We start from the raw sequence: 23,505 nt of genomic DNA on the forward strand, positions 1-23,505 counted from the left end.
ACAAACAACATGGGAAAAACACGAAAGACTTGAAAAGGTAGGTGTGCTGGATATATTTTATTCTCCACTCTTTCACCTTACTTAGTGCCCCAGGAAGCTGAGCCGTATGGACTATATCCAATGGGTTTTCTGTTGCCACATGGGTTCCCCCAATGGGAGGTACCAGAATATGAGGGGAGTTGCCTCCTCAGGAGGCAAGAGGAGAGTTAGGTTAGGGTATTTATTACCTCATCTCTCCTTCCAGGTCAGTATGAATTGCTGCCTTCCTCTACTGAAGGCCCAAGTTCCTGTCAGGCAGTCCTTGCCACAGAATTACATCCTGGTTCCAGGAATCTCTTTCTTCTCTTCCTCCTCCAGTCCTGAGGATATTAACGAGCCCTGCTTCGTACTGTGCCCTATGTACCACACTTTTCTTTCTTGGTTCTCTTAGGGAATTCTCACAGATTTGTGTTTTACGTGGTAGGATATATGAGCCTGAGGCTCAGGATAGAAGTTCTAGAATAAAAGTGTAGATTGGTAGTTGAAGTTGGGGTTGGTGTGCAGAACCAGAACGGAAAATGGCTGAGGAGAGAAGGTTAGAGAGGGCTCATAGATTCTCTAACGGATGCCTCTTGCCATATTATCTTCTTCCCTTTTTATCCATGAGTATTTCTTCCATTCAAGAATGTGTATATAATTGCTAAGTGATAGCCATGAAAGAAACAAGTGATTCTTTAATGGGCAAAAGCAAAAGTAAAAATCTTTTTAAAAAGTTCTGATCCATAACAATCAGTCATGGCATAGGTGAATCTGTCTAATAACAAGTTTTATTATAAATTCTTTAACATGTGCTATGTATTTAGAGAAAGAAATGCTTTAGCCAGAGTCCCTTTCCGCTTATAACATTTCTCACTGGCTGCTTCAATTGTTTTCCCCTTTTTGTGGCACATTAATTCGAATGGAGCAGGTCTCACTCTCCACGATAATTGTCATTTAGTTGGATGTTAATTATTTTCACAGGTAGAGTAACCACAGGACCAACCATTTTTCACAGTTTCCTTTATTGCTCCGGTAGTCCCAATTTCCATTTAGCCATAAAAGAGTTTTAAACACTTGTGATTTCTTTAACACTGACCAACTCCCCTTTTGAGAAAAAAAACATTATTCACCTTTCCTCCCAGTGTTTCATGACCAGATTCTAAAATGTGTCCTGACTGCTTCCTTCGCTAGCCAAGACATTTGATATTTCCAGTCATAACAACACATCAATTAATTCAGGTTTTATAAATTATGTTCCTGGCCCAAATAATAATAGCATGAGTGAAGATGGCACTTTTTGTAACTGGGTTTGTGGTGGTTTTTTGTTTTGTTTTTTGTTGTTGTCATCTTGTTTTGTTTTGTTTTGTTTTGTTTTTTTATGTTTCTACTGGGTGTATATTCACGTTTACTTCCTGGGAATATTCCTGCCTTTAGTCCCTCACTTCCTGCTTCACTCCTTGTGATTTCCCCAATGACCAAGTCTCCGTTTCAATGGTAGAATAAAATGGGACGCGTCGTACTGTATGTAGCATGTGTCATTCATGTGTCATTCATCAGATTCCAACTCTGAGTTGATCCACAGCCATGATGGAACACGGTTCAGCTTGACCACTTCATCCCCATGAGGAGTGTTTTGGTCTTTTTTCCCCCCTCTTAAGGAGGCATACTTGGCTCCGTTAAGCTGTTGGAGTCCTAGAAAGTACGGCTACTGGTCTGAGCAGTTGCTTTTGCCAATGCACTAACATTTGGGATATTCTGTATGTCCTTTGGTGCTAGGTGTTTTGGGGGGGATTGTCTGTTGGTTTGTTTGTTTGGTTGGTTTTAATACTCTCATGAGACTAAGTTGATAACAGTGAGGACCTGTTCTTTTGATGCCTGAATTTCAACTTGGCACATTAAGCATGTGTTATCTACGCAAAGTGTTATAAATTGCCATATGAACACTAACTGTACTTGTAGGCATAGATAGCGAGTTTTTATTTTAATTTTTGTCATACATTTTATTGTAAAATAAATGGGTATAATGCGTCAACTGATAATTATTGAGCACCTTATTTCATCCTTACACTCCTCTTGGTGTTAGAAGTAGCTCAGAAGGAAAAATTCTCGGATTCTCTCTCCCCTCTGATGTAGATTTTTGGTGGGAAAAGGAGAGATACTATAATTGTCATCATAGAGAGTAGAATTTAAAAAGAGTTTTGAACAAGGGGGGGGTGAGCTCGTGAAAAGAAGGAGTCTATTTCAGGATTCTGGAATGGCATAGAATATAGCATATGGCCTTTACGAGAAGAAAGAGAAAGGATTGTTAGTCAGTGGCCTTTTTGTTTTGGTTCTTCCTTAGTTTTTATGCATTCTTTTTATGTACTATTTCTTTTCTGTTTGAACTATTTTCTAGATGATCCTTAATATAAATGTACTGTTTAGGGGGAAATGCCAACTCTTAGTCATCTAGAAAAGCTGTTTCACTCTGACCTAAGATTAATGGGTATAGATAGTAACAGGAAGCCCAGATTGGAAATAGATCTGGTTTTGGAATTCTCCATTACAGAACACCAATATATTAAATAGATAGAAGTGGAGCTTATCAGTTGCAAAGGAGACAGGAAGCCTCTACCCACACCCCACACCCCACAAACGCCCAGTGGGTTTGAAAATTACTAATATACTCCCTTTTCGGTTATTTGGCCGTCTTCATATTATCCTTTATTATTAAATAAATGGGGACCGCTGACACATGAGCCTTGGCTCACCTCCCTTTGCCTGTGGTTATATAGTCAGTTGCCAGGGGGGTTGTTTAAAAGGGTAACCTGAAGTAACAAATTAATGCCTGCACGGAACAGAGAGAGGGAATGGAACCATGAGAAGTGTTTTTTCCTCTTCTTTTGTTATTATGACACCCATTTTATCAGAAGGTGTGTGCAAGCAGTAGCATGATGACCCCTTTTCCTGCCCACGCCTCAGCAGACAGTGGATATGTTCTACTTAGAGGCTACGTCTGAGATGATGGGAGGTGAGCCCCAGAACCCACTGCCCAGGACTGCCTGGGACTGTACCCTCAGGTCTCCTCAGGAGCACCTAACTGAAGAAGTCCATATTTTGGCCTGGGTTGACAGCCATCTTGGCTGGCCCTATAGACCAAGTGCCAAAACACCACTTTAATTTGTGCTGAGTAGGCAATACCGTAAGTCAGGAACTCACCAGGGCAGGAAGCCAGGGCTTTGAATGGCCATCTCTGTGACTTTTCCAGCCCATCTGTTGGAGGCAGCTCACTCCCATCAACACAAAAGCTGTCATTATGCTTCCCGCCACCCCAAATAGTCTGTTAAGTAAGGAACCAAGAGTGTCATTATTGACGTGGTACTCAGTATATTCTGATTTCCAAGTGTTGACTTACCCCTGGTCCACTGGAAGATGAACCAGAAGTATAGAGTTAAACAAGCTGACAAAGACATAAGTTGGAGGAAAAATACGAGTACATTTCTCTGCTGTGCAAGGACATCCTCAGTATTATGAAAATATTGGATTGTTCTTGGACTACTGGTTAGTAACACCCAAGAAATAAGTGAGGATCTCTGACAAATGAATAACTAGCTCAGGAATACATATATTTATCTGGGAAAGCCACAAAGAGTATACCAGGACTACAAGTCTCCATAATATATTAAACATCTAGTATCTTTACCCTCAGTCATTTGAGAAGGTTTTCTTTTTCTTTTCTTTTGTTTTTTTTTTTTTTCTGAATATACAAGATGTTTTGTAGAATTCTGAAACTGTTTAAAAATATTATGACCCCTCAGCGACTTGGGTTACTTCATAAGAAATCTTCATGTCTAGATCAAAATGTAAAGATTTTATTGAAGCCACATCTCTAATTAATCAAACCATGTTATCAATCCAAGAATTATTAAATCAGTTCACTCAGAAGTCAAGTTAATTTTTGATACCTAATGAACCAAGCTAGAAATTTAATAACTAAATATTTGCCATTTGATCACCCATTTTGGAAACATAGCAGGTCCTTCCTTGTGGTTGCTTGATGTAATGCAGTCTCTCTGTTTGAGGGCACATCTTGAAACTGATGACACTAGTGTCATTAAAAAAAAAAACCTTTCCATTTTTCTTGTGAGAATTTGGCAAATTATTTGTATGCTAATGGGAATGAGCCAGGTGAAAAGGAGGAGAAAACTAGGAGAGAGACATCCTGGGGTAGATGAGAAAAGATGGAACCCTATTGAATGAGGGGGACGCTGTCCCTGGTTTGGATGTAGGGACGTCATCTCTGGTAGCAGCATGCCAGGAGATGCTCTGATGCTCGTAGCTGTTAAATGCACAGTGGGAGCATGTGGACGTTTCCTTTCATTAATTTCTGTTTTCTCATTGTAAGAGCAAGGGACAGGGCCATCTGCTGAAAGTGAGAACAGGTGAGGAAGTCCTGGGGGGCAGGGGGAGAAGAGACACCAGTGACCCGAAACAGTCTTCTCATGGGGATAGGACAGAGGTGAGCCACCTGCTGTGTCCTCAATGCATCTTCAGTTGACAGCATTATTATTATTATTATTATTATTATTAAGAACCTGTGTGTCACTCAGTCTAGTCTGCCTGTCTCAGTTGTTCCCTTGCCTTTGAAAGATGTATGGAAAAGGGGCTGAGAGAGTGTTTTTATGTTTGTGCCCTGGAGACCCTGCACCTCTTCTAGGGTAGGACCCAGTGTCACAAGAACAACGGTGACCCAAGTCCTGGCCTCTCTTCCTCTCGCCCCTTTTCTCTTCTCTCCCCTTCACCTTGTCTTCCTGCCACCTTCCTCTTACCCTCTTCTCCGCACTCCTTCCCTACCCTCTTTCCTCTAATGGTGTTCTCTCTACACATCTTTCAGCTAAACATAAAATTGAGAATTCACCCACAAATAAATGTATATAGCTTATAACCAAGTAAATATGCATCTACTACTAAACTAATTTTTACATTAAAATATATCCCAAAGTAAATAAAATAAAATAAATAAAATATATCCTGAAGTATAAATTTTAAACATTTTTAAAATACTTATTTCTTTTGAGAGAGAATGCACGTACAGGCATGCGCTAGCAAGGGAGGGGCAGAGAGAGAGGGAGAGAGAGAATCCCAAGCAGGCTGCAGGACTCGATCCCATGAACCTTGAGATCATGACCTGAGCTGAAATCAAGAGTTAGATGTTTAACAAACTGAGCCACCCAGGTGGCCCTAAAGTTCACATTTTAAAGGGGCCTATAGGCTTCCACCCAGGATAAGTGATTTGGATGAGGGAGTAACAAGGAATTTGTTCATTGACATAAGGGTGCCTGAGAGATGTGGGTACCAATATCAGGTTCTAGGATTGCCAGTCCTACAGGCCCCGTCTGAGCTCTATCGGAGTGGAAATAGGGACATTGATGATGGGATTGTTGGGAGATCTTTACAGTGTCCCCAGAATGTGGAAGATGTACTTAAACATAGTCACAGACACCAGGGCCCACATTTTCCTGGAGGTCTCTGAAGTGGATGATAAGGGACTAGAGCAAACAGTGAAGATGAAATGAAGGATGGGGGCTACCCCACCCCAGTTCCTGGATGCCTGGTGTAGTACAGTCACTGTCCCCGTGGTTCCTGTGGCTCCAGGTTCAGGGGAGCAGACAGCACAGGCAGGGCAGGAGCTGTGTGGGTGTCCTGGAGCCTGGCCACTGAGCACTGAGGCACTCAGCCCGAGAAGAGACGGAGCGAACTATTGCCGGTGGCCAAAGACAGACAAGATTGCCTCTCTATAACTGGGTCTTGGAGGAAAGAAAGGGCTAGAATAAAGCAGCTCACTGCCTTAGAAAACCACCCACATCGTCCACACAGGGACTGACATGTTAACAGAGGTTGCCAGAAGCCCATGGAATGAGCCTGAAGCCTCGTACATAGTTCAGGTATAAAAAACTGTGCCAGAGAATCTCCTCTTTCCCTCTTCTCTTCTTCTGACTCATCCCACTCGAGAGGAGCAAGACCCTGGGCAAAGTGGGAAAGCCAGCCCCACGACCAGAACGCCCCACCCCCTCATTCCAAGGTGCTTGAGTAGGAGTGAAATCAAGTAGTCAGGACCCCGCCCTACTCAGAAACCAGAGATACAGTCCCTCTTGGTGATGAGGCATGTCTTAAAGTGGAGTGGGCCATCACAGTAACTGAGACCATCTGGGATCTCCCTAAGATAACATTAAAGAACAATTTTACCAAGCATGGTTGGGTCAATGATGAACAAAATATTTACTATTTCATGTTTAGAGCTCACTGGGTTAGACTCAATAAACCAGTTGCACAAGTATAGAACTAAACCGAGCTTAGAACCAAACTTTCAAATGACTGTCCTTTAAAATGCTACCCCAACATACTTTTAAAATGATGTGTCTTCAACCAAGTTGTTTCCACTACAAATATTTTCATTGTATATATATATTTTTTAATTTAACTTTATTTTTTATTTTTTTAAACTTACATCCAAATTAGTTAGTATATAGTGAAGCAAGGATTTAAGTAGATTCCTTAATGCCCCTTACCCATTTAGCCCGTCCCCCCCTCCCGCAACCCCTCCAGTAACCCTCAGTTTGTTCTCCATATTTATGAGTCTCTTCTGTTTTGTCCCCCTCCCTGTTTTTATACTATTTTTGTTTCCCTTCTCTTATGTTCATCTGTTTTGTCTCTTAAAGTCCTTATATGAGTGAAGTCATAGGATTTTTGTCTTTCTCTGACTAATTTCACTTAGCTTAATACCCTCCAGTTCCATCCACATAGTTGCAAATGGCAAGATTTCATTCTTTTTGATTGCCGAGTAATACTCCATTGTATATATATATATATATACCACATCTTCTTTATCCATTCATCCATTGATGGACATTTGGGCTCTTTCCATACTTCGGCTATTGTTGATAGTGCTGCTATAAACATAGGGGTGCATGTGTCCCTTCGAAATAGCACACCTGTATCCCTTGGATAAATGCCTACTAGTGCAATTGCTGGGTCGTAGGGTAGTTCTATTTTTAGTGTTTTGAGGAACCTCCATACTGTTTTCCAGAGTGGCTGCACCGGCTTGCATTCCCACCAACAATGCAAAAGAGATCTTTCTCCAAATCCTCGCCAACATCTGTTGTTGCCTGAGTTGTTAATGTTAGCCATTCTGACAGGTGTGAGGTGGTATCTCATTGTGGTTTTGATTTGTATTTCCCTGATGATGAGTGATGTTGAGCATTTTTTCATATGTCGGTTGGCCATCTGGATGTCTTCTTTGGAGAAGTGTCTATTCATGTCTTTTGCCCATTTCTTCCCTGGATTATTTGTTTTTTGCACGTTGAGTTTGATAAGTTCTTTGTAGATTTTGGATACTAATCCTTTATCTGATATGTCATTTGCAAATATCTTCTCCCATTCTGTTGGTTGCCTTTTAGTTTTGCTGATTGTTTCCTTCGCTGTGCAGAAGCTTTTTATTTTGATGAGGTCCCTTCATTGTATATTTTTAATGAAAACAAAAATATTTCTGTTCAATTAATAAATATAAAAAGTAGTATTTTAAGATATTGTTTCTTTTACTGTTTTCTCAATCTGTAAGATTCATACTTCGGAGCATATTTTAATATCAAAATTAGGACAGTAGCAGATGTATGTTTATTCATTTTTTAATCAATTATAGAAGTTTATTGGTGAGTAAATTCTCAAACTTTTTAACAGAGAGAGGTATCTAAATACATTTTGTTAGAGAAAAGAGTTAGGAAAAGGGGCCCAGAAAACAAGCATGAATGGAAGATAGAAGGAAAGAAATGTGAAGCAGAAAGGAATTCACAGGAAGGCTGACCATTTATATGTGGAGGGGAGAGGCCAGGCTGGGCAGGGCCAGGTGGGGTGGGGCAGGGCAAGGAGGGGAGGAAGGAGGAGGACTTGGGTCACCATTGTTCATGTGACATCAGACCATTCCCAAAAAAGGTTCAGGGTCCGGGGCATGAACATAAAAATAGCTTCTCAGTGAACTTTTTTAGACATCTGTAGAAGATAATAGGGTCTCAGGCTACACTGAGGGGCATATAGCCACGTTTTAAAAACTCTGGAGTAACAATATTATTGTCCGGTGAATGGGTGGTGCAGGGTAGAGTGGTAGGGGAAGGGGAAGAGAAATTTAGGTAAATTTAGATAAACTCTAAATAAGAACAGAAAGCCTATGCCATGGTCTCAGGGGTCACCTGTTAGGCCCTTCATATTCAGAAGGTGAAGACATCCTTTCAATTCAAAGTTCATGGAGAAGTACAATTTTTGGAAGAATAAAATCTCATTTCCTTAGAAGCGGTTTGGAAAACAACACAAAACTTACAAGATATGCTTCATCTGCTAGAGCATGGCATTGTACGGGGAGTAAACAGCAGCACCGGGTTACAAGAGCCAGTAAAGGTCTCATGAAAATCTACATTTATGCAAAGCACTTTCTGTACTCCTGAGAAGCCGCCTCCAACTGACTCAGAGTTCACTCGCAGAAAAATAATTAAATCCCTGAAAGTCAACGAGGATTTATTAAGGACTGAAATGATTCTCTACACGGTAGTAGGAACTCTGATGAAGATATAGCCCTTGCTTTCAAAAGAACTTCACCACTTGCAGGTAAATTGAAGATAGAAGTCACAGCATAGCTTAATACAACTGGATTGTGATATTACATGGATGAATGAGAGAAGGGAGCAGAAGTGGAGCGGGGAAAAAGAGAGAGAAAATTACTTTTGAGGCAAAACCTTGTCCAAGAGTTCAAGAGGAGCAAAACAAACAAATAAACAAAAACAAAAAAAAAAAAAAGGGAGGGAAGAGAGCAGAAAGTCTAGACCAGAAGAAAAGAAAGAAAAAATAAAATGGGAATACCCAGAGTAATGGAGACCCCTGACGCCTCACGTCTCTCTATATTTCCATTAATTAATATACTTATGGAATAAGTGTCTATCTCCGACACTTGGTGTGGGCATAGTGATAGGGAATGAAAAAGAGAGTTAAAGAAAATGTGATCCCTAGCTTGAAAGAACTTGAATGCAGGGGAGCAAAGGAGTAGAGCGATGGTTACCTCACAGCGGGTGATGGATGTTTTGCCTGAAAAAGGCGGATGGGAGCTCAGGAGGAAGTTAATTGACCCACAAGAGCTCTGTGCTGCAGGATCTCAGATGTTTTGTTTTCAAGGATGAAAACTTAGGGAAGAACGTGCTGAAATTAATGGATAACATTGACTTTTCTTTATTCGAAGCATAATTCCCCACTAAGCTAGTTTAGACAGATCAGCTGTGGGCTCATCTGTTCGTACCTAGAGGCATGGTGTCGCTAACCAGGGATCACAGCCCTGGTCTCACCTAAGAGTCACCTAACACTGATGCCTGGATCCCACGGTAGAACAGTTAAATCAGAGTCACTTGGGTGGAACCCGGGAAAAGGCATTAGTTAAAAGACTTCTCCAGATGATTCTAACGTGCTTCTGGGGTTGAGAACCAGTGCCTACACACAGACCTGGACAGACTCCCGCTATAACAGTTTACCCAGGTTTCTGACTTGGTCCCAGATGTTATAACAGAAACAGCCTCTTCTTTCAGAGGCACTTGGGTCCCCTCTTGTACTTCGTCTCTGCACACTGCACTGTTTAGTTGAGTCCATTGATGAAATAGATTAAAAGAAATTTTTAATACATTTTATTTTGTGGAAAATTCTTGTTTTAAAAGTTTGGCCCTCTGCTGCTGTGCCATATATGTTGGCCAAAATATATGACCAGTTGGCATAACTGGTCAACTAATTCCTCCCAGGTAATATTTCGTGCAAAAAAAAGTAAATTCTGACAGTGTAACATTTACATGGGAACATGATTTTCAAATAATTAATTCATATCTGTTCCTGGCAATCTCTAAGAAATGGGTAAATATATCTACGCATCAATGTATATTTTCCAAGAGGATTAGGAACAAATTAAGAACATTTCTATGGAATAATCTATAGAGGATCGCTGTGTAACGGAACACTTCGACTCCAGCTTCTCCTATCGATTTTAACTCTTTCCCCCCTGTAGATTTTGTAGGCAATGAAGACTAACCCAAATCTTGACATTCTGTGACCTCTGTGAGCTTTCTGAATGCTGCCTGGATGTTTCGTGTTATGGTCTTCTGTCGGCCTTGGCAGTTTAAGGGCTGGAAGCAAACCAGTTTTCAATTGCCTGCCTGCAAAAAATACCCAAAAATATTACGAGACCAGTGAGCATTGCCAAAATGTTTTCTTCTTTCTTTGTCCAGTCTCCCACAAGACATACAAGCTTTCTACTTCCTTTCCCTTTGCAGTTAGAAAAAAAAAAAAAAAAGGAGCTGAAGAGTCCATTAAGATAGAATTGTCCCTTTCTTCACGGGCTCTTAATCAGAGTATAACTGTCGTTTTGACTCTTCAGCACAGGCAGCCATGGAATTGGTCTCTTTTCTCTCTGTAACATCTATTCAGCTGTTTTTTTTGTTTTTTTTTTTTTTTACCTCTCCTTTCTGACCAGTGGGAAAACTACATTTAATAAAACAAGTGGAGTTTATTAAGAGTGACCAAAACTAATCGCAATTAAGCTTTTTTACCTTCTGAAACACTGAAACATAATTGGAACAGAATACTTTCTGGGTGTCATAGAATCTCACAGATATTGGAAAACTTGTTGCATAAGAGTCAGTGTTGATGCGATGCTACAGAGGTCGTACTTTGTTTCAGTAAAACAGGTATAATATGGATGGGGGACTTTCTACGTCAAGAATGATATTAAAGTATAATAATGAATTATTATGATATTGATATATGATATTGAATTATTATGATGCTGATGTATGATTTTGAATCATGATGTTGTATGTCTAATATACATACATGTATGTATGAAGCTAATATAATGTTGTATATCAGTTATAGCTCCACAAACAAAAAGAATTTGTCAAGTTACATCTCTAAAACAAAGCATTATATTAAAGTATAGAAATCTAGGGGCGCCTGGGTGGCTCAGTCGGTTAAGCATCCAACTTCAGCTCAGGTTACGATCTCGTGGTCCGTGAGATACGATCTTGCGGTCCGTGAGTTACGATCTCGCGGTCCGTGAGTTCAAGCCCCACGTCGGGCTCTGGGCTGATGGCTCAGAGCCTGAAGCCTGCTTCCGATTCTGTGTCTCCCTCTCTCTCTCTGCCCCTCCCCTGTTCATGCTCTGTCTCTCTCTGTCTCAAAAATAAACATTAAAAAAAATTTAAAGTATAGAAATCTATAAATTAATTCAGAGAGGCAGTGAACTTTTTTTTTAAGTTTTCTTTTCTTTATTTTGAAAGTGAGAGAGCAAGTAGGGGAGGAGCAGAGAGAGAGAGGGAGAGAAAGAATCCCAAGCAGGCTCTGTGCTGCCAGCACAGAGCCCAACGCGGGGCTCGAACTCAAGAAACGGGAGATCGTCACCTGATCCGAAATCAGGAGTCGGACACTTAACCAAGCTGACAGAGCCACCCAGGCACCCGGCAGTATGGTGAGCTTTGAAATGATGACAAATGAATAGCGAAACAGAAGCAGTAGTGTTTACGATGGTTTATACAGACCACATGGTCGAAGTGCTTTCTTTTTTTTTTTTTTTTTCAACGTTTATTTATTTTTTGGGGGGGACAGAGAGAGACAGAGCATGAACGGGGGAGGGGCAGAGAGAGAGGGAGACACAGAATCGGAAACAGGCTCCAGGCTCCGAGCCATCAGCCCAGAGCCTGACACGGGGCTCGAACTCCCGGACCGCGAGATCGTGACCTGGCTGAAGTCGGACGCTTAACCGACTGCGCCACCCAGGCGCCCCTCAAAGTGCTTTCTTAATCTAGGTGTCCACACTGCTACAGAAACAGCATATATTAAGAGCGAAGGAATTCAAACATCTCCATATCAGTTACGACTCAATTTTTGCCAAGTGGAAGCCATCTGAAAGGAAATGTCTTGTTTTACTGTCACCTACAGAGTTCAGGAGTTGAAGAAGTGGAGAATGGACTGGCTCCTCTGGATTTACTTCTCATTGACCAAGGCACACTGATCGGTGACACAAAAGCAAAAAGAAATTGGCAGAGGGAGAGGCTGTGCCATTTTAATGAGCAAAGGAAATGTCAAAACAGAAGAGGAAGCAGCAGTAAAATTGCATGTCCAGCTACTCGACAAGAAGAAATAGTTCAAAATAAATGGAGGGGTCCAACAAATAAAACGAGGACAGTCTAATTAAAAGAGAAATTAAAAAGAAAGAGAAGCTCCTACAGACACCCAAATGAATGCAAAAGGAACTTTCATCTGAGCCCATATCACAGTGGAATCAGCCCCCCGTGTCCAGCCACAGACACTTATTACAGTGGGTTCATGTGTTAAAGGGAACCTTACGATACATATACGAACTGGGACGTGAAACACAAAGACAATGATGAATACAAAACAATGGCATGTTGGAATCGTTGGAGTAGTATTTGGAGGGAAAATACCTAAATGAACTAAGATGTGGGGGAAAAAAAGGGTGAAAATGGGTGGCAAAAACAACCTGAAGCCTTTATTCTGAGAAAGCTCGAGGAGAAGCTAGGTCCCCTGCCTTTTAGAATACTGTATAATTTTCAGATTACCAAAGGGAGGTAGAACTCCAAAAATACTGTTTTGCTTCCACATTTTTCTAAGGAGAATATATGGCAAACCAGAAAGGGCAGAAGAATAGTTGATGCCAAAGAAGGGCAAGTTAGCCTGAGAAAGTCTTCTGGTTTGAATCACTGGCTTCTAAATGTTTCTCTTCTACAAAATGATAATAATAAAACAAATTCAGTTGAACTTATTTTCTAAAACTCTAATTTAACAGAGCTTCTTATTCTGATATTACTTTCGTCATTTGTTTGTTTTTTTTCCGGTTTCACATACTTTTGTTTCTGTTTTAACGAAATGATGCTGATGGCATGGGTTAGTTATCCTTATGTCGCAAAATAAAAAATTAGCAATGTTATGCTAGCTCCTATTTTTAAGTTTTATTGGTTCCCAAAGTCCAAAGACCTGGGAGTCAGTAGAGATTTTTGTTTTCAGTTTAAAACATTCCTTTGAATAAGGAATAGATACACACGATAGACATTGAAAAGGTTCATGTAGTCACGCAGTATTTTGCCTGCATTTGCACGCCAGCCTACTGTCCTCTCTGTTTCCCTCCAGAAAGGCAACCATTGCAAAAGATCCTGTATATAATTCTGCACAAGTTCTGAACTTTGCATAAAAATTGCTTGTGCTTTTGACACAAATGGCAGCACACTCAACCGATCTGTACTTTGCTTTCATTGCACAAACTGTATACACTCAGGACCTGGCCCCCGCTATTTTAATTTTGTTTGGAGTTGAAACTAAATCTAGGTACTAAAATATAATTTATTGATGCGTTTGTGGAATCAGTGTCAAAAGTTCTTGAGCAGTGCTGTAAGGATGAAAGGAGTGTCATAACACCAGGAAGATGAAAATGTTAGCTCAAGATTTCACAAAGCAGCAAAAGAAGAATTTAAGAACTTACCCCGCTGGTGAACTTGCTGTCCGTCAGGAGCAAGCTTTCTGTGTAGACTGGTGACTTAATGCACATGTGAAAACTGGGAACAGTCATGAATTCATAAGACTATCAATAAAAGCTTCGTCAAGTTTTCTGAACTGATATAAGAAAAGAACATCAGACACTTGTACATTTTGATCATAAGTAGCGATTTGGCACCATTTTTCAGGACCTGTGTCTGTGGCTGTGGAAGGTAGGGAAGGTAAAGTGCGGCCCAGAACTGATTGAACACTTTTATGCAGAAGCGATTAATTAATTACTCCTTGGAGGGGCCTTAAAGGTTCACATCCCCAATTAGAATGTTGCGAAGTTTTGCCTGTTAACGTTGTATCAACGCATTGACGACAAGGTGGGCGTGGTTAGCAGATTTGTGAATAATGCAAATAAGGAAGGAAAAGCAAATGGGTATCATAGTCAGAATTTAAAAAGATCTTGACAATATGGAACAATAAACAAATTAAACCAAGACTTGGTTCAAAATATCAGCAGTCTATGTGCAGGCAAGTAGATCTGGCTTAATTTATATAAAGAAAAGCTGCACATTTTACAAGTTGACTACAAATACATCCTTCGTAACACACATCAGTGCCTTCCAACTTAAGGACTGAAACTTTATTTAGATCTACAAATCTTCTGGTTTTCTTTTATTACTTCCTTCCTTATGTTATTTCTGTTCTCTGTTTCTGTCATTTCTGGTAGACTTTTGTCCTAACCTTCTCCCTTTCTATTCCTGGACCCCTTTTCACTCCCTGCGTCCATGCTGTGAGCTTAGAGTTTCCCTGAAACTACACTTATACTCTGAGTAATCTTCTCCTGTGATTTCCTTTCTTTTATGATATGATCCCAAATATTTGTATCCTTTAAGAATTTTGTAAAATTCTGGAACTACCAATAGCTTTCTAGCTCTGCTATGAATTTCTTTCACACACACACACACACATTTATGTTACAGCATGGGAATTTGAGAAGAAGGATAAACATCATGTTCTTTGCTCTAACTTGATCCAGTATCCATTAACATAAACCAATAACACCCAATGCATCATATGATCGATCAGATGAAAATTAATGGAAATATTGTGCTCCGGAGAAGAGCAGTAATAATCATACTCATCAGAGCCTATTTGAATATTATATTCAGCTCTATGTATAATAATAGAGAATCTAAGATATATGAGGAATGTTTGAAGGAAGCAGAGATATTTCGCTTAGAAAGAGACAAGATCGTCAGCTTGAGTTATCTGAGGGGATGTTATGTAGAAGTTAAACATTTTAAATATTTGCAGAAAACAGACCTATGATCATTTTTTTTTCCTTAAGAACAAGGTGGTGGACTTTATTTTAGAATAAAGAATAACTTCTTAATAATTAGGCCTGTACCAAAAGTAGAATGAGCTACTTTCATACTTGAAAAATTCCTAGCACTAGAAATGTTCAAACAGCAACTGAGGGAGGGATGACTTTTCATGAATATTGTAAACAATAGAACATTTTTCTATCTGTCAGTGCCTTCTAATTTTCCAATCCCAGGTTGTCTGTTTCTTTGGGTTCTGTCTGGCCCTAGACTGAAGATTGTTTCTCCCCTTGGATCCGTCTGACTCCTGAGTATCTGCCTCATTGCTACTTTGCCTTGAACTGTGATTTCCATGTGCCTCCAAACTCTTGACCCACCGCTTATCCAATTTTGACTCTGGACCTGGCTCAGCTGTGGACACTGAAAGCATCCATCTCAGGTGTCCCACTTGATTCCAGTAACCTCATCCCTGACCCACCCATCAGGTTTTATGTATTGTTTTGTGACTAGGCCTTTCTCTCTTGCCTGCTCAGTGCTTTCTTTTGTGTTCTGGTTCCCACAAACATTACATAATCCCCTTTCATTCTTACAAGAGCCTTCTAACGGGGCACAGCCACCAGTTTATCTTCCTTCTGTTTGGGGCGTCCTTATTTCTCGTAAACTCACATGCACCCTTTTAGCCCATTAATCTTTCAAAGTGCTACTTTAATTATTGCTATCTTCCCAAAACCACCGTCTCAAAACAAATGTTTCCCACGAGCTATCGGATGAAATCAACTTGGGATGCTGTAACAAAGTACCATAGACTGGATGGCTCAAACAATAGACAGTATTTTCTGCACAGTTTTGGAGGCTGGGACTTCCAAGAGCAAGGTGCCCGTCGATTTGGTTGCTGATGATTCTCTTCCTAACTTGCAGAGAGAGGACAAACTCTCTGGTGTTTCCTCCTATAAGGGCACTAATCCCATAGTGAGGTGTGAAGGCCCTCTAGGCCTCATCTCAAATGCCATTACTCGGGGGATGAGGCTTCACCATAGGAAGTTGGGTTGGACAGAGGACACATATTCAGTCCATGTCAAAGTGTATCTTTATGGTTTGCTTCCAAACTGTATTTCTAGTTTTATTTCTTTATCTCCTTTACTTAATTCTTCTACAACTAAATCTGTTCATTTGCTCTTTTGCCATGACTCCCTTGCAAGATATGCCCTCCCCTATTTTTTGTATCCTACCCATCTTTAGTTTATTATTATTTACTTAAACGGTCTCAACTCTGTATTTTATTTGACCTTCATGTGACGGTGTGGTTGGGGGGGTCGTATAATTCTTGCCCAACTGCATTGTAATTCTTGTTAAATGTAGAGACTGTGTCTTAGACTTTTTGGAATGAGCACATACATCTCAAAAAAATAATTTTTGGTTTGATTCACCCTCACTCATTCAGCAACATTTAATGACCACCTATTTTGTGCTAGCAGGCTAACTATAATTCTCCACCATGTGACCTGTGTCTCAAAATGTTTGACTCTTCCTAAAACTCCTGTGTCAATATCTTAGAGAAAAAGGCCTTTTCTCTTTTTACCTTTTCCTTATAACTTTACGGTTAGATTGCCTTCCTCGCCTGCCCCACTGGTGACTCTCAGAAATGTCAGTTGTACCATAAGCCCAAGATCACCATCTTTCCTTCCTGTTTCTTTTGGAAAACGGAGAGGGAAGGTGAATATAATGTTCTTCTAGCTTCCTTAACTTTCAAAAGATCTGAGGAAAATAACTGGAATAATTAAGCAAGAGAACTTAATTACTCTTCTTCTCCATCTCCTTGGTTCACTTTAAACATAACCCAGTGTTGGGCAATAATGAGCACTGAAAAAATATTGAACGTTGAATGAATTGTTTCTCAAGACATTTGCCGAAATCTGCCAGCATAGAAGCTGGGAAAATTAGAATTAGGAGCAGATCTCAAAGATCATCTAGACTAACTTGTTCATTTTCTAGATGATAGAACAGAAGTCCGTAGAAGGTAAAATGTCCATCCCCAGGTCAGAGAGTAGCCAACCTAGATTTGGACTCTGTCAGATCCTACCCCATTCCAGCACTGTTTTAACTGTATCTCATAGTCTAGACCCCATGACTTCACTGTATCTAGGTGAATAACTTAAAGGTATGCTGAAGAAGCTTGGGGAAAATATGACAGAAAAGACTGTAGTTAAAAAGACCCAGGGGAAAAAATATAAAATGAAAGAGGATTGATTTACTTTTGACAAGAAGCAATTGGTGATGCCTATCTTTCTTTTATGACTTTGATAAAGTTCTGCATTAGAACCAAAGGACAAACTAAAAGAATCTTGAGTTCCTTACAAGCAAAGGATCTTTTTTTTTCTTCATTTCCTTCCCCTGCATCCACTACTTGCGTCTGTATTTTTGGTGTTAATCTCTGAAAGAGGAAACAGTGGTAAAACCTGCAAACTCTCTGTTTAACTATTTGAAAACTGATGCTCTGTTTCCATGATTCTAAAAAGGGCAAAATGGTTTGACTGTCCTGTTCCTGATTGATCTGATATTTGGACATTCTACATACTGGGCCTTAGAGGAAAAGAAACACAGTCCTTTTGGAGAATGTCAACACGACTCTATTTTACCCTGGCGTCTTTCCTAAAGTTCAATAAAGGCCATCTTTCAGAAGCACATAAATCCACTTGCAGATAAAGCAAAAGGAATTATTGTCTTTACGTGAGAATAAAATCCTTATTTATTCCTTAAACCTCTCCTACTTCCACCTTGAGGGAAGCTTCTGGTATCTGTGTTCATTTTAGGCCTGTCTCATCTGTCCTCCTTTGAATCTCTGCCTTGTTTTGTCCAACCTGGAGGATAACAACGCCTATTACTTTATATATCTTATTTCCAGAAACAATAGCCTGTGGCACTTCCATTATTTATTCTTTCTCCTTCTGTCAGTGACATAATGGTTTGCCGCTTGCCAAAAATTCTGCTTTTCCAGGCCAGTGATTCCATTCCCTCTAGCATTTTCTCAGATTTAATTTCTTGTGAGAGAAAAAAAAAAATATATGGCTGATAGTTCCACCAAATGGGAACTCAGCTTTGCATGAATTGGGCTGGACTTTAGCATATGCTGGCAGCCACCGTTCGCATTACTGATGAAGGTGTAGTGGTGGTGATGAAGGTAGCAGGTGATGGTGGCAGTGGTGATGACAGTGGTGGTTGTGGGGGTGGTGATGACAGTGGTGATAATGGTGGTTGTGGTGGTGGTGATGGTGGTTATTTGATGGTGGTGGTGTTGGTAGTGGTGTCTCTTTGTTGGTCTGCCTTCTAAAGAGCTCACAGTTCTTAAGATGATTTGTTCCCATTGTAGAATAATAGAGAAAAAATATGACAATAATTTAAAAGTCTAACACGACAGCAACTAATTTATAATCACTATCATACTATTTGTCTGATTCTCGAGAGTGGAAAAGCATTATATTACCTTTCTTGAGAATAGAACTTTTAGTAATACTGCCATTTACTCTGTCTTTAGCATTGCGTGCTCATACTTTTATTAGTTTTTTATATGGGAGAGCCCATAATAAATATAAGAAATAAAATTGAAGGATGTCTTATGACCTGAATAAATCAGTGTCTTTACCGGAATGTACTTAATAAGCTTCTCCCAAACACTCAGCACTAATATTGGCACTGAGGGGGGGTATCATGGCCTCTGTTTCAAGTCAGTGTATTTAGGTCAGAGGTATGATATTCATTTATCCTATACATATTTGTTGAATACCTTCTGCGTCCTAGATGCTGTGCCAAGAAGAAATGCAGTGCTTGTCCCCACACTAATTGAGACCATGGAATTGCAAACGCCTTTGCATAGCAAGAAATCTGTTAGAATGCAAATACATAAAATGTCCTGGAAATGAGAGAAAAAAATCTAAGTTTCACTAGAGTGGTCAAGGGAGGCTTTATCTGAGGAGGAAACATTTTAGCCAAGACTTGGAGGGGAAAATTAAGCATTCAAAGAGAAAGAGCAGAATGCATAACAACAGAGCAGCTTGAGTGCGGCTGCCTTCTTACAGTATCTTTAGCTACTTCAGTGTTGCTGTAGTGTATTATTCTGTTAAGAGTGTAGCACGGGAGGAGATAGTATTGACTTGAGATGAGGCTAGGCCATCGGGCAGGAGCCATTGCATGAAAGGTCTTGTAGGACGGTCCATGTTGGGGTTTTATTCTCGCTCGATGAATTTCCAACAGCAGATTGGCACAATTAACTTGGTAAGTTAGAAAGACCATTGAGTAGAGGATATATTTGAGTCAGACCGGATGCAGGGAGACCTGTTGGGGAGTCTTTAGGGTGAGAACTGATGATGAGACTCTAAACTAATGTAGTGGTGGTGATAATGCAGGGGTGGTGACTAATACACAGGGCATAAAAGACCTAGTATCTTAAGGAGTTAATTTTTGTTTTTAATGTGGGAAGATTTAAGGATGATTTCCAGGTTTCTGGCTTATAATACGGGACTGAACAATGCAAGACAATGTATAATTAGTTGCTAAACTATGCAGCTTCAGAAATAAGTTCTTTAAAGTTCATAGGAGTGAGCAGTATTTGAAGGCGACTCCTTGTAGAAGGTGTCAGGATGTAAGCTGAGATATCAGAAAGTAGTACATACAGCACTCGGTAAGGAAAATAATTTTCCTAAGTGACTTAGAACTCGCTGTCTTGTTTCTGACTTGTGTTCTGGAGGGTCACTTGACTCCCATAGAAGAAACCCTCTTCCCCTTACTCTGAAAAAGTCAGGTAAATGGCCCACAACCCTTTCCCAAATAAAATTCTACGTCTAACTGGAAAGATACATAAATTCTCTATCACAGATCCCGGTAGGGAAGGACAGAGGAGGGAAGAAAAAAGAAAGGAGCTAATTAGTAATTATTTTCAGAGAGGATGGGGGAGGAGTCAGAGAGTAAGATTTCACTTTTTAGGTTGGGAAAAATTAATGTAGAGTGCCCCAATAAAACAAAATCAAGTCTAACAATAAAATAATCAGCGGCATTCTCAAATATTAAAATGTCATTTTTCACTGTTTTCAAACAAGGCCTATAATAACAAAGGAGAGATATTTTCTACTTTACTAGGAGTGCTGTAATATTTCCATTTATTTTGTCTCTTCCTTAGGCTTCATTTTTGTCAGTTGGTGCAGTGTTTGGGAAAAAAAGCACGTAAGATTAGTGCCCGTAACACAAGAGCCAACTGACAGAACAGAACAAGAAAATAGAGCGGGTTGTGTATCATCTTTTCCAACAATACCGTGGGCAGATCAGGAAGTTCTAATATTCTCAAGATTAATAGTGTCCTTGTTCATAGTTTCGAGATGGATGTGTTGAGATACGTCTGTGTGAAATGTACATCAGTACTTGGGCGTGTGAGTGCGCGCACGCGTGTGTGATTGCGTGACTCAGTGTCGTCTTGTTTGTTTCACAAGATGCAGTATCATGACCAAAGAGACAGGCGAATGATCTTTCCAGGGAAGTCCCATTGGAAAAGACCCTGAAGGAAAGTTAGAAATCTACTAGTTAAAAAGAAAGGTTATATTACAAAAAGGGAACCATTAAGTACAACGATCTCGAGGTTGGGCTAAGAGCTAACTGTGGTTTGGGGTATACATAGGAGATCTTCAGGCCGAACTTTAGACTGAGTATCAAGGACAAGTAGGATGTAACGTATTACATGAGTTGGGTATTTTTAATGGTAGGAGTTTGGGAAGATCCTAAAAGGTTTTCAGTAGGAGAAGTGAGTGGCATACTGCTTTGTGACTGATACACTATTAACATTATTAATACTATTGAGGGGCGCCTGGGTGGCTCAGTCGGTTAAGCGTCCAACTTCGGCTCAGGTCATGATCTTGCGGTCCGTGGGTTCGAGCCCCGCGTCAGGCTCTGTGCTGACGGCTCAGAGCCTGGAGCCTGTTTCGGATTCTGTGTCTGCCTCTTTCTCTGACCCTCCCCTGTTCATGCTCTCTCTCTCTCTCTGTCTCAAAAATAAACGTTAAAAAAAAATTTTTTTTAAATACTAATGAAATTAATTATAGCTAGCATTTAGTGACTGCTTATTGTTATGCATGCCAGACACTTAATAACTAATTGAATCTTGATCGTCATGCCCGATGATGTAGATGATCTTATCATCGTCCCTATTTTCCAGATTTGTGACCTGAGAAAACGGCCAGGGAACCTGCACAAATGCCACAAGTAGCACGTGAGAGAGCAGGTCTGTGAACCAGGCACAGTCTGGCGGCGAGTTTGTTATTTGTAAGACAGAATGAAGGGGAGAGCGGAAGCTGAGAGACCCCTTAGGAGCCTGTATGATCGTACATCAGTCCTGAGGTGGTGAGGCACTGAGCTTTAGTGGCTACAGAGGAGGTCCATATGTGAGCCTTTAGTCTTACCTTTACTCAGAGCAAACCATGCTTTATTCGAGTCAAACTGAAGCTTGTTTGAAGGGAGAAACCCTTCAGCCCGGTTGCAGAGATGGATCTCGCCACCAGCCCTGCATCTACTTGGATCCTGGAACAATGCCCCTAATTCTCTAACTGAAGCCCAGAGCGATAGCATCTTCCCTCAAGGACATCACTTCCGCAATTCCATTCATAGAGCTTTGTTTCTAGAAATGTTGCAGTCTATTGACTATGTAAATGGTGTAGTTGCTTTTCCATGAAAATGCATAAAATTCCTATTGTACTATGTACTACTATTGGCTCCGAGGGGGGAAAAATATAAGTAGCTCAGCATCATTGTGGGAGACAGAACATCTGTTTGCTTTGGAATCCAAGAGAAGCTCTCCACATGGCTTCCCTCTAAAGCAGATTAGTAAGGAACTTGTGAATAAATTATCCCCGGGGCTGTCTTGTCCACATGAACAAGAGTTTAATGTCCCCTAGAACCAATTCCATCATTTTAGTGGTTACCTGGTAGCCATTCTCTCTGGGATAAATTTCTAATGGTAAAGGGAAGCTGTGGTTTCCTCTGATTCCCTCAACCTCTCTGGGATCTTACTGTGTCTCCTCCTGATCCGTTCAATGTCTCTGAGGATCTGCTTCCCTGAAACAGTTTTTGTTTTTCTTACTCCTCTGTTTCCCAAATATTTATTTATCAATTCCGCATACAGGGTCTTAGGAGAGGCACTACGGTTTACAATCGGGAAAAAGTGCAGCCAATCCCTTCAAATAAAAAAAAAAAAAGTAAGAAGGCTTGTTAAATGCTAATGTGGAGCTAGTTCACAGTGTTAAGAAATATCAGAAGAGAGACACCCCACGCAGTGTCGAAGTATCAGGAAAGGCTCCCCATAGGAAGTTGCTTTTAAGGTGGGACTTGAAAGATCTCACCCAACATAGGGACGGGGCTGGGGGTGGGGGGGCAGGTGGATTCCTAATGATAGACTGTCATTCTGGGAGAAGGAACAGTATGTACAAATGTAAGGAGGTACAAGAATTACTGGGATGTCCAGGAAACTTCACTTATTCTAATTTGAACATCCCATCGATTTCTTGATTCCGTTAGCAAGTGTTCCCAAACTGTGGTCTGTGGCATATTTTTAATAAGATGTTAATATGTATCCTATGAGCCGAAATGTTCTCTGGTGAAATGATTTTGAGAAATACTGAAATAATCTAAATTAATGGCTTCTTTACTGCAGCATTTTTTTTTAATTTTTTTTTCAACGTTTTTATTTATTTTTGGGACAGAGAGAGACAGAGCATGAACGGGGGAGGGGCAGAGAGAGAGGGAGACACAGAATCGGAAACAGGCTCCAGGCTCCGAGCCATCAGCCCAGAGCCCGACGCGGGGCTCGAACTCACGGACCGCGAGATCGTGACCTGGCTGAAGTCGGACGCTTAACCGACTGCGCCACCCAGGCGCCCCAGACTGCAGCATTTTTAATACACCAGTGTAAATAGGGACTCACCAAAAGAAGAGTTGAGGATGCAACTTTTCCCAACTTGACAGGGAAATGGTTTGTTGAGCAGAATATTCCTTAGCAAATCGCGGAACTTGTATTCCGTAGGACAAACTTTGTAACTACTTGCTTAGCATCATGGTCAGGGGTTGGAAACCGGATTCCAAATTTTTAACACCTAGTGTTGAGTTGAGAATCTGCAGATGTCCGAACATGCACATTCCAACCATATTATTTTTTGACCAGTCACTAGGATTTTAGATATTGCTATAATTATGTTTGAAAGGCATCTCTGGTATCTGCAAGAATCCTGAATCATGACGTCAGAGAAACCAACGAAGTTGGTATCAACTTAAGACAGGATTGCATTTCAGTCTTTCAAGAATGATTCCAAGGAAGAAGCTAGGTGGGCATCTTAGAGACAGTTCCCTGGAGCCTAAATTTATCTTTATGCTCAGGATATATTGTAATGTGAGCATTTTCTTAAGTTCTCTGGCAAGGACCAATGGTAAGGTAGATTTGCTGAGTTACAGGGAACTCAATTGCTCTGCGGCTCACTTTGGATGAAGAACGTGCGGTTACGTCAATATTTTCCATATTCATTTGGCAAAGACCAGCTTTCGCACTGAGGTCATTTTTAACTGATGAGGGAGGCCAGCA

The sequence above is a fragment of the Lynx rufus genome, unplaced genomic scaffold (genome assembly GCF_022079265.1).
Source record: "Lynx rufus isolate CCGP_SWC_20201006 ecotype Redwood Valley unplaced genomic scaffold, mLynRuf1.p SCAF_4, whole genome shotgun sequence".
NCBI classification, from domain to species: Eukaryota; Metazoa; Chordata; class Mammalia; order Carnivora; family Felidae; genus Lynx; species Lynx rufus.